An 11,627-nucleotide genomic window follows, 5' to 3' on the forward strand; every position below is an offset into this window, starting at 1 on the left:
ATCTTGCAGAAAGGAGCCTGGGGAGGGCCAATGAGGGCCTCCTGGTCACCATAGCACTTATTTGAGAGGCCGTCACTTGAGAATCCCTCTGGAAATGACTGGAAGGTACGGCCGGAGTGTCTTTGCAGGGGCCACGTGGCTCTGAAGGAGTTGACAGGGATGTGAATCAGAGAAATGTGTTCTGTAACTGTCCAGGCACCCCGTTCCTTTTCTCTCCCCAGGCCTGGGAAATGTGGTGGCATTTTGATTGTTTTTTCCTTGTGACTAGCCTGGATTTCATGCTCCGATCACAACTGTCCTGCCCAGGTTAGTTTTCTAAATGTTGACTCCAATTTGCCTCCCCGACCTTTGACCATTGCTCGGTCCTCTGGACTCAAAGAACCACATCTGTCCCTGCACACACCTCTTCCTCTGTCATCTGACCCGGTCGTGACCTCCTGCCAGCCCATTGCCTCATCTTGCCAGCCTGGCACAACTCCCAGAAAGGCTGCCCTTGGCTTGTCCTATTTTATTTCTCTCCCTAATTTGACACTGACATTGACAGATAAAGACAGAGAGAAGCCAAACCCCAGGGCGTAACCAGTATCATTCAAGCACCACCAAATTAATTTTCAGGCTAGGATCATGCGGCCTGGATTATAAATCTCTGCCACTGGGTATGGAAGTGGAGAGTAGCTTTTGGAATTGACACGGAGAGGAGCCATTTGCCCAACCAGAAAACCCCAATCTCTAGACGTGGGGCCCCCAGAGTCCAATTTCTGGAGAGGATAGAAAAGCCTAATGTCAGGGAGGGACAAGAAGAGATAGAAAAGATGAAACTCTACAGAGATAAGATGCCTGCATTGCACAGTTGTGCCCAAGTATGGCCCATGGTCGGTTCTGTGTGGGAACTTTCTTATTCTAAGAGGGAATATCTCCCTATGTATTTACTATCCTCTACCTGCCACATGGAATTGTCTTCTGCCCAAATAAAAGCATAGAATTCTATAGCTAAGAACTCCTTGGCCCTTGATTTTAAACGTCTTTATCATAGCACTCTATTTTACTGAATATTAAATTTCCACCACATTCTTGAAAAACAAAACCAAACCAAAACCAAATCCTACTATGAGAGATTTCTAGCTAACTATAAATTGGGGGGCTGGGAGGGGGGCGGCGGGGGAGGGGAGCGGGTACTGCTTGAATGCCCTTAATGGCCATGGTGAAAGTAGAATTGGGGGCCCTGACATACCTTATAGACACATTGGGCATCCTGGAGTTCTGAACTTGACCAAAATTTGGCAGCTTCAGACTTGCTGGCGGCCTGCCCTCATCAGTAATGATGGGGAGAAGCACTCATTTGATTCTCATCTCTTTCCTAACAAGCCTTTATCTAAATGCAAATGTGATTCCAACTTTTTGATCAGGATACTAGCTAGTCATCCATTCCAGAAAAACCACAATTAACGGATGGTTTTATTTCTGACTCAACATGTCTTTGTTTGGAAAGTTCTTGGGTTGTGTGATGCTCCTGATGAAGTGGGCAGAAGGAGCCATTCTTAGACGGAAAGGTGTTGGCTATTTACCACTGAGGGTAGAGGTGAGAGTGGAGGGGGAGTGTAATGGGGTGTGATTTTCTATCCTAAAATATTTTCTAAAACATGTTAGCAGCTAAATCTGGCTGTTTGTGGGATTGGGTGAAGTCTTAAAGTGACAAGGCAGGGCACACTTTATCTCGGGATTTTAACTGTAGTTTAGTTACATAAGCTGGGGAGACCACTTAGGGGCAACCTGATTCAAGAAGGCATCCTGCCTTACCACGTGCTAATTGGGCAACTTACCTACCCTCTCTGGACCTTCAGTTCCTGAGTTAAATAATACTACCTAACTCCTAGGGTTGTTGGGGATTAAACTAAATGAGCTAGTATTTATAAAGTGTTTAGAACAGAGCCTGGTGTACAGGATATGGCATGAATGATAATATCATTTCCTACTTCTAATATAAAGCCTACCTATTGAGTACCTACTAAATGTCAGGCATTGTGCTCAGTACTTTATAGGTATTTAGCTTGTTTACTCCTCACGAATACAAAATACTATTTATTATGAACCCTGTGATATATTTTTTTTAAATCTTCACCTAAGGATATTTTTCCCATTAATTTTTAGAGAGAATAGAAGGGAGGCAGGAAGGGAGAGGGGAGAGAGAGAGAGAGAGAGAGAGAGAGAGAGAGAGAGACACATTGATTGGTTGCCTCCTGCACTCGCCCCAACTGGGGCTAGGGATTGAACCTGCAACCCGAGTACATGCCCTTGACCAGGAATCAAATCCACGATCCTTTGGTGAGAGGGCTGCCACTCCATCCACTGAACCACACTGGCCAGGGCCCTGGGATAGTTTTGATGTGTCAACTTGGCTAGTTATTTAACCAAACACTAATCTAGGGCAACGATTTTCAACCCTTTTCATCACACAAACTAATTGTTAAAATTCTGCAGCACAGCAAAAGATGTATTTTTTGCCGATCTGACCAAAAAAAATAGGTATAATTTTGATTCATTCACACCAGATGTCTATGTTGTGTTGGCCATTGTCATTTTGTAAATTTGACAATCTACGGGAAAAGAAGTCAGTGCCCCTGACTAAATAGGCAGGAATTGCATGTTTTAAAAACTCGTGCGGCACACCAGGGTGCCTCTTGCAGCACACCGGTTGAAAATAGTTGGTGTTGCTGCGAAAGTATTTTGGAGATGTAGTTAATATCTACAAGTGTTTGACTTTACATACAGGATAAGGCCCACCTCTTCATAATATGGGTGGGCCTCATCCAGTGAGTTGAGGCCTGAAGAGCAAACCCCAAGGTTTCCCAGAGAAGAAATTCTGCCTCAAGACTCACCATTAGTAACTCCTGCCTGTGTTCCCAGCCTGCCCTACAGATTTCAGACTTACCAGCCCTCACAATCATGAGAGTGTATGTGTGTATGAGGAAACCAAATGATCAGCGAAATTCATTGCACATGGTCACAAAGATAGAAAGTGGTAGGATTCGAATCCAGGTCTCTCTCACTACATAGCTTCCTTTCCACTATAAGCTACTGTCTCTCTGGTTGCAGGTGAGGGGCCTTGCCATTTCAGGCTGTTTATGGAGCATGGAATCCTCTCTGACCCTTGAACTCTACAGAGAGAACCTGTAGAAGTGCAATTCCTCTGACCATCTGGTTTGCTCTATATTCTGGTTTCATTTGGAGGAAAGACTGGCGCGAGGAGCAGGGGAGAAAGGAAATGGAGGAGTAAGAATTTTATCGGTGGGGTTTTTGGTTGCAAACAACAGAAACGGACTTGCACTAAATTTCACACAAAGGAAAGGATTGGAAGAATATTGTTGAGGAAAAAGTGCTCCGCCGCCTGGACCACGAGAGCCCCTGGCGAGCCCACTTTGGCCGCAGAGACCAACCTGGAACCTGCTCCTTCCTGCTTGGGTGAAGTGCTCAAGGGGACATCTGTCCAGCTGGGCAGCTCAGATCATGTCCTTGCCCCCATCTCTACCAGGACACAGAGAGAGGAGCTAGACTCAGTGAGGCAGGGGTGCTAGGAATTACCAGCCTCAGAAAACGAGGGAAGCTTTTCTTGCCAAAAGAAAACGGAGGTACGACTAAGAAGGGAACTGCATGTTTCACAACCAAAATGATAAATGTCCATTGTAGCAGCAAAAGATTCTGAGGTTAGATCCCCTTTTGCAAACTATTTCAGGAGGGGTCCATCACCCATCTCCAGAAATGGCTCTTGGTTTTTTGGGGTGATAGGAGCACATCTCTTGATTTTAGCTTATGGTTTTGTGTCTTAGAAAAAGGCTCTGTATATTAAAGTTTGCATATTAAACATACATAGTGTCCTAGCCGGTTTGGCTCAGTGGATAGAGGGTGGGACTCCAGACTGAAGGGTCCTGGGTTTGATTCTGGTCAAGGGCACATGCCCAGGTTGCAGGCACGATCCCCAGTAGGGGGTGTGCAGGAGGCAGCTGATCAATGATTCTCTCTCAGAATTGATGTTTCTCTTTCTCTCTCCCTCTCCCTTCCCCTCTGAAATAATAATAATAATAATAATATACACCGAGTGGCCAGATTATTATGATCTCTGAACGCATAAAAATCTGGCCACTCAGTGTATATCCTATATAATAAAAGGTTAATATGCAAATTGTCCCCTGGACCAGGAGTTCGACCAGAAGGCAGGCCGGCCAACCGCCCATGTCCCCTCCCCCTGGCCAGGCTGGCCGGACCCCACCCATGCAAGAATTCATGCACTGGGCCTCTAATACACACACACTGAGTGGCCCGATTATTATGCGTTTAGAGATCATAATAATCTGGCCACTCAGTGTATATATATATTTTTAAAAAGATAAAAGTTAAAAAAAACATAAATAGCAATAACAGCAATTAATCTCCATCAAACGCTGTGTGTTGGGCATGGATCTCACTACATTGCTTGAAGCTCACTCATCTTCACAACTTTGTAAGGTGGGTACAATTATTATCACCATTTTACATGTGAGAAAACCGAGGGATGTGGAGGTTAACTAACTTGCCCACGTGGCTAAAGAATGGCAAGCAGTACACAATGATGCCTTTTTACAATTCTAATCCTAGAATATTAAATAGGATAGTTGACTGTCATCTAATCACAAGCAGCCAAGTGCCTTCGCCTAGCTGGAGAGCTGACAAGGTCTGATGCTTGCTTGATAAAGACTCTGCCTTGATGTCTCATCAGAGATGTTCAATTCCATTTTCTTAATGGCTGTCAATCAGTTCCCCACTGTTTCCCCTGAGGCTGGACTCAGCGGGGGCATCGTCAGCACTTAGGAATAGCATTAAGAACAAAACCTGATGGGGCTGTTTGTTTTTCCCCAGCGTGATGGCCCGGTCCCTCAACACAGTCAGAAATGAGCTCAGATGTCACTCAGTGCTGAATGAATTGTTTCCTAAGTCACTGGGCTTTCCCAAGGCACCCAATATTCCCAGGGCATACAGAACCGAGATGTGAGTTCCAGTGATGCCTGCCATCACTTCTGGTCCCAGGGACTTCTCTCTTAGACCAGCGATGTTCAGTAGAAATAGAATACAAGCCACACACATCATTTACTTCTCGGTTTTTAAGAAATACATGTTATTTAACACAACAAACCAAAATATTATTTTAACATGTAATCAATATAAAATTTGTCATTGAGGTATTTTACATTCTTTTTTTCCCCCCCATACTAAGTCCTTGAAATTCAGCGTGTATTTTGCATGGAGCATACCACCCCGTTTGGACTGGCCACATTTCAAGTGCTCAGAAGCCCTATGTGGCTAGTGGCTGCCCTATCGGACAGTGCAGCTCTGGACGATGACCCTTTCAGCAACTTCATTCCTCAAATCTGAGCACCTGCCAGCTGCCTGCATTCTAGAGAGAACAATGGACACTAAACAAGTAAATGTGGAAATAAACAAGGTCATTGTGGGTTGTGATGAGCAGCTCCCTCAGAGGAACTTGAGAGGCCTCTTGAGTATGGAGGATGGAGGGGTAGGGAGCCTTCTCTGAGGAGGGGACATCTGAGCGGGGACCTGAAGAAAAAGAAGGAATCACTGTTTTGAAGAGGGGGCAGAGCCATCCAGGCAGAGGCCAGAGATAGTGCCAAGGCCCTGAGGCTGGAAATCCCTTGGCCTTGGTAGATGCAGAAAGGATGGCTGCACATCTGGGCACAAATAGCTGGAAAGCTGAGTAGGACAGGGACCAGATTGTCTACTCAGGGTTTGGGGTTTTGTCCTAAACATGAGGAGAAACCACTGACCTGTTTTAAACAGAGAATGGTGGGATCTGATCTCAGTTTTTAAAAGATGGCTCTGGCCCTGGCCAGGTAGCTCAGTTGGTTAGAGCATCTTCCTGATACACCAAGGTTGCAGGTTCAATTCCAGGTCAGGGCATATAAAAGAATCAACCAATGAGTGCATAAATGTGTGGAACAGCAAGTCGATGTATCTCTCTCTCTTTTTCTCTCTGTCTCTCCTCCTCTCTCTCCCCCTTTCCACTCTCTCTAAAACCAATAAATATAATAAAAATAAAAAAAGATGGCTCTAGCTGGAAACAGGGTAAGTGGGGCCCATAGAGACTGTTTCCTTCCCCTTCCCTCCTATTCCCCTTCCCTCCTACAAACACACAGAAATGCCTTCATTTAAAAACAAAAGTAAATAAAATGAAACTGACTATATATCTGAGTTTGCTAGAAAGGCAAATACTCTTGGGTCAAAGAGTAAGAGAAAAGTTAAAGACATAGCAGGGATATAAGATGCCAAGTGGACTCTGGATGCTTGGGAGTGGATGTGAGGTCAGGGGAAGGTTCTAGAATACAAATGCTAAGGAATATGGGCTGGAGTTTTCATGACTGTGCTGGGATAGGGGTCAAGGCTTGGGGCCACTTAAAAAGAGGACTTAGAACTGAAACCCTTTCATAAATGCAGGATCTTAAGAGGGGTCCCCCAGGAAATGGCCTAAACTACCTTCCCTCACCAGCTCAGGTAGGAAAGGGAATCTGTAAGATATTAGAACCTCGAGACTGTGCCATGTGAAGGGGAGGAGTAAAAGAAAAAAACTACACTGGGTGGTGAGGGAATTGGAAGATTGGTCCCAGACCAGTGGGTTAGAGTTAGGCAGGATGAGAAGTTGACCAGTTGGGTAGCTTCTGCTGTATTCTTGGCGCTTCTTAGACTTTAATGTGTAAATGAATCCTCTGGGATCCTATTAAAATGCAGGTTCTGATTCCCTAGGTCGGGGGTGGGTCCTGGGACTCTGCATTTACAACAAGCTTTTGAATGTTGTGAATTCTGCTGGTTCTCTGAGTTGCGAGATTCCAAGCTACCCAACAGACCATGGTGGCTTGGACTACATTGGTGGTGGGATGGAGAGAAGAGGATGGATTTAAGAGACAGATTGGGGAGACAATTACCAGGACTTACTGAAGGACCTATGAGAAGTGAGGGGAAAGGAGAATCAAGGATGACTCCTGGGCTTGTGGCTTTGGTAATGGATGATGGTGGTGCCATTTACTGACAGGGGAAAGACCAGGGCAGGAACAGGCCTTTTTTGTTTTTGGTGTTTTTTGTTTTTTTGGGCAGGGGGGAAAGGGACTATGTGTTGGAGGGTTCAAAAACCCAAGGCCAGTGGATTGCAAATGCTATGTCATATCTCCTTCCTCTGTCAAAGAAATGCCTCTAGGAGGCAACCAGCAATGGATGATCTATTTTCTTACCTTGAGTTGCTGATAACAATCTTTGCTTCGAAGGTCCAATCTGGCAAATGTTACAGGTTTAATAAATAGCCAACATTGTAAATGAGGTCCAGAAATGACCAGTAAACTCCCCCCTATCTGCTTCTCACACACTCAACACACACCTACCTTGCTTAGCATTGGTAAAGATCATGACACTTAAGCCAGTTAAATTTAGACTCTATCTATTGGAACCCTCTGAACTCCTCAGCAGGTAGTCAATGTGAATGAGCAGAGTGCTTGTACTGCGGTTTCTAATACATAATATCACATGTGCAGCTTAAGGACATTTTGAACAAATGTTTATTTTAAAAAGGAAAAGAAATTATCTTTGTGCCAGGCACCCCGCTAGGTGCTTTTACAAACATTATCATATTCAACAGCTACAACAATTCTTCCAGATGGGTTCTGTTACTCCTATTTTCATAGATGAGAAAAGTGAGGCTCAGCGGGACAGGAAGCTTACTTAAGGTCCCACACAGTCCGTCGGGAGTTGAACCTCTGTTAGCCTTAGTCCAAAGTGCAAGTTCTTTTTACATTGCTCTGGGCCAGTGGTCGGCAAACTGCGGCTCGCGAGCCACATGCGGCTCTTTGGCCCCTGGAGTGTGGCTCTTCCACAAAATACCATGGCCTGGGCGAGTCTATTTAAAAGAAGTGGTGTTAGAAGAAGTTTAAGTTTTAAAAAATTGGCTCTCCAAAGAAATTTCAATCGTTGTACTGTTGATATTTGGCTCTGTTGACTAATGAGTTTGCCGACCACTGCTCTGGGCTCCCAATTTTAGGCTCTGTGCTATGTGCTGAGTGGGATACTCAGAACTTTGGAAAACATCATTCCAGCCCTGAGAGAGTTTAACCTAAATGGGGAGAGAAGTCAATCATACAAACATATTTGACATGTGGTCTTGTGTTGCTGCTGGTTAGACGCCAATGTCATTGGAGATATTTCTTCAGAATCAGAGTGAGGGAGGCTCAGCAGAGTATTCCAGAGAAGGTGGGTCTTTAAACCATGCTTACAAAAATGTGTAGTGCCTGGAGAGAGAGGAGAACCTCCCAGACAGCAGTTCCAGGTAGTGGGACTAACCCAAGCCAGGCAAGGAGGCAAGAGCTTCTGCTAACAAAATTCTCCTCCACTCTTTTCCACCTTCCATCTTCACCACTAAAATCCAACCTGGCAGGCCCAGGTTCAATGCCTGACCCCTTTAGGCTGAAATAGGTGTTCATGTCCCATTCATTCATGACATCCTGTGATTATTGCTATTACTGCTATTTCCATCAAAATTGATTGTTTTATGGGTTTCTTTCTTGAGGCCAGGGATTGTGCTCCATTTAATTTTCAATCCCCAGAGATAAAACAGTTCCTGACACATAATAGGTGCTTGATAAAAAAACAAAACAAAAAAAAACATTTTTTAATAGTTGACATTTTTTTTAAATTTCTTTATTGATTAAGGTGTCACATATTTGTCCTCATCCCCCCAATAGTTGACATTTTTCATGATGATTTCCTCTCCTTTGCTCCTCTCTGTTACTTGGTCTGTACCAATCTGTATTGGTTGGGATACACCTGTAACAACAAGAGTCACTATACCAGTGATTAAAGCAAGGTAGTGTATTGCTTCCATGTCAGAGTCAGAGCAGAAGCAGTCCAAACAGATATGGTGCCTTCGTGGTGTGGGGCACTCAGCATCCTGCTAGTTAGTAGCTCTGCCGTCCCTCATATGTCACCTGCACTTGCATGGTTGAAGGTGGCTCCCCACAACTGTGTCCTAACCAGCAGGAAGGGGCATAAAGGAAAGGGCAGACAGGCTGGGTGTTTTTGTTTTTGTTTTAAGGTGCAACAGGGAAGTAGCACATATCACATCCATTCTCACCCCATTTTCAGGACCTAGCTGCATGGAAAGGGAGGCTGGTAAAGGCAGTTTTTGTTTGGGCAACCATCTAAGGCTAGAATTTATATTACCAGAGAATGAGAGAGCAGCTATGGGGGTGTGAGGAGGGCAGGGATCTGTGGCAGTGTCTGCCACCTTTGTTCTTCCCCTAAACTGCCTTATTGTACATGTCCAGACAATTACATATGATATGCTTGATCTTTCCCTCCCCGCCCCCCGGCCCTCCCCCCGCCCCGCCTTCCCAAGGTACATTTACTACTGAATTATTTGCAATTGTCAAATCATGTGTGGTCATTTTACCTGTCCTCTGAGGGCATGAGGTCTTTTCATGGCAGAGGTTGTATCTTGCACAGCCTTGATCTTGTAGCATGCCTTATGCTTAGATGCTCAGTCAATAGTGCCGAATGAATACATGGGAGAAGAGAAAAGCTTTTTCATTATTCCATTACCTTGTCTCTATGGAGTTGGATTTATCAATTACATTGAGCCAACAGCACAAATCAATCAGCATTGCCCATGTTAAGGTCTCACAAAATGCTGGAGCAGCGAGAGACCTAAATATCTCCTTCCCTGCCCTCTGGTGATATATTGGCGCCGGAGAAGAGTCAGATCTGGGACCAGGTTGACACTACTCCCAAAATACATGTCACAAAGTCAACTGCACCACTACCATCCTCTCCCCCTTTCCTCTGGCTCTTCTTCATAAGGAAGATCCACTCTCCCCTCCCTAATTTTAGAAACATTTCATTTGAGTCAGAATGCAAATATTTGGGGGCAAAATAATCAGAAGGATCAACATTTTTCTAGAGTCCTAAAAATGGAACTTCCTGTACTTTTTGGTCATCTGGTTTGGGTATAGAGTTGGAAATTGCTCATTCACCTTATGAAACTGGGTTACATTTTGATGATGCCAGGTCATCTGGCCCCGAGAGATCTGTTACCATGATAAACAGTAAGGTCACCTTGTAGTTACCCAGTTGACCTGCGCTTGTTATGTCTAGACACTCATGCTGAGGGCAACATCACCTAGGAAATCAGACTCACAGACCGGCCTTGGTTCCTGGTTTGTCACATTTTCTCCAGTCTCTGGACCGGCAGGATTTCCAGCTCCTTTCATATTCATGTCTGTTCTCCCAGGGCAGTGCTGTTTTCAGCCGAGAGAAGCTTCTCCTCCCTCCCCCAACCCAGGAATGGCCCTGGCCTCTATGACAGCAAATCCATTGCACCATTTAGGCTTAATTAGAGCACAATGACAGATGATTAGTTTACACATCAAAGCACTGAAACAACTCAACAAATTGGCCCCATCCCAAAGCCCAGCACAGGAGTTGGCCTTGAACTCAGAGGCTTTGCCCACGGGGACTGGGGAGCTAGCGATGAAAGCTTGGGAGCCCCATGCAGAGGTACACAGAAGGAGTTCTGTTTCTCAAGTGAAGAGATGGATCCCAGCTGTTTCCAACCTTAATTGTGCGCCTGCGTCTCTCTCACCTTGACTCCCCTCCTCCAAGCCCTTCCTTACCGCTGGGTATAGTTCATGTGTATTCAACTTTCAATTCTTTGGGGGCTGATTTATCAATCCACGAGTTACCCAAGCCTTTTGCTAATTTTCTTTTTTACCCCATTACCCTCCAACTGGGGTTTTGACTATTCATTAGGATACCACCTACTAAGGAATGAGAGGGGAAGCAAATAAGTTAATCTTTAAACTAGGCCACTTTTGATTTTTTGAGGTTTGATGGGGAAGGAGTTAGAAACTACAGGTTGCAACAAGGTAAAAAAATTATTTCTGGGTCTCCTTCATGCACACTCTCCCCATCCTTTGTAGATGACCAAGAGCCAGGTGAACGAACACATGAGAGCACTCTACATTAGACTGTCTTTGCCTTTTGTTACATACTAGTGGCCCGGTGCACAAAATTCGTGCATGGTGGGGGGGATTCCCTCAGCCCAGCCTTCACCCTCTCCAATCGGACATCCCTCTCGCAGTCTGGGACCACTGGCTCCTAACCGCTCACCTGCCTGCCTGCCTGATCGCCCCTAACTGCCTCTGCCTGCTTGCCTGCTTGCCCCAAACCCCTCTGCCTGCCTGCTTGATCGCCCCTAACTGCCCTCCCCTGCCAGCCTGATTTCGCCCCCAACTGCCTTACCCTGCTGGCCTGATCACCCCTAACTGCCTCTGCCTCGGCCCCCACAACCATGGCTTTGTCCAGAAGGAAGTCGGATGACTGGAAGATGGCCGGTCGACCCGGTCTAATTAGCATATTACCCTTTTATTAGTATAGATTTCAGATCCCTTATTGTCATGCTGGGGCTCTGGAGATGCTGACGATGTGTTGGGAGACATAGCCGTTTAGTTCTGGCTCAAAAGACCAGTCTGTTCATACTAACAATCACTTAATTCAGTGAGAAACAAACCAAACAAAAATCCCCAAATGTCCACCCAGTAGTTGAA

Source organism: Eptesicus fuscus, chromosome 20 (assembly GCF_027574615.1).
Source record: "Eptesicus fuscus isolate TK198812 chromosome 20, DD_ASM_mEF_20220401, whole genome shotgun sequence".
NCBI classification, from domain to species: Eukaryota; Metazoa; Chordata; class Mammalia; order Chiroptera; family Vespertilionidae; genus Eptesicus; species Eptesicus fuscus.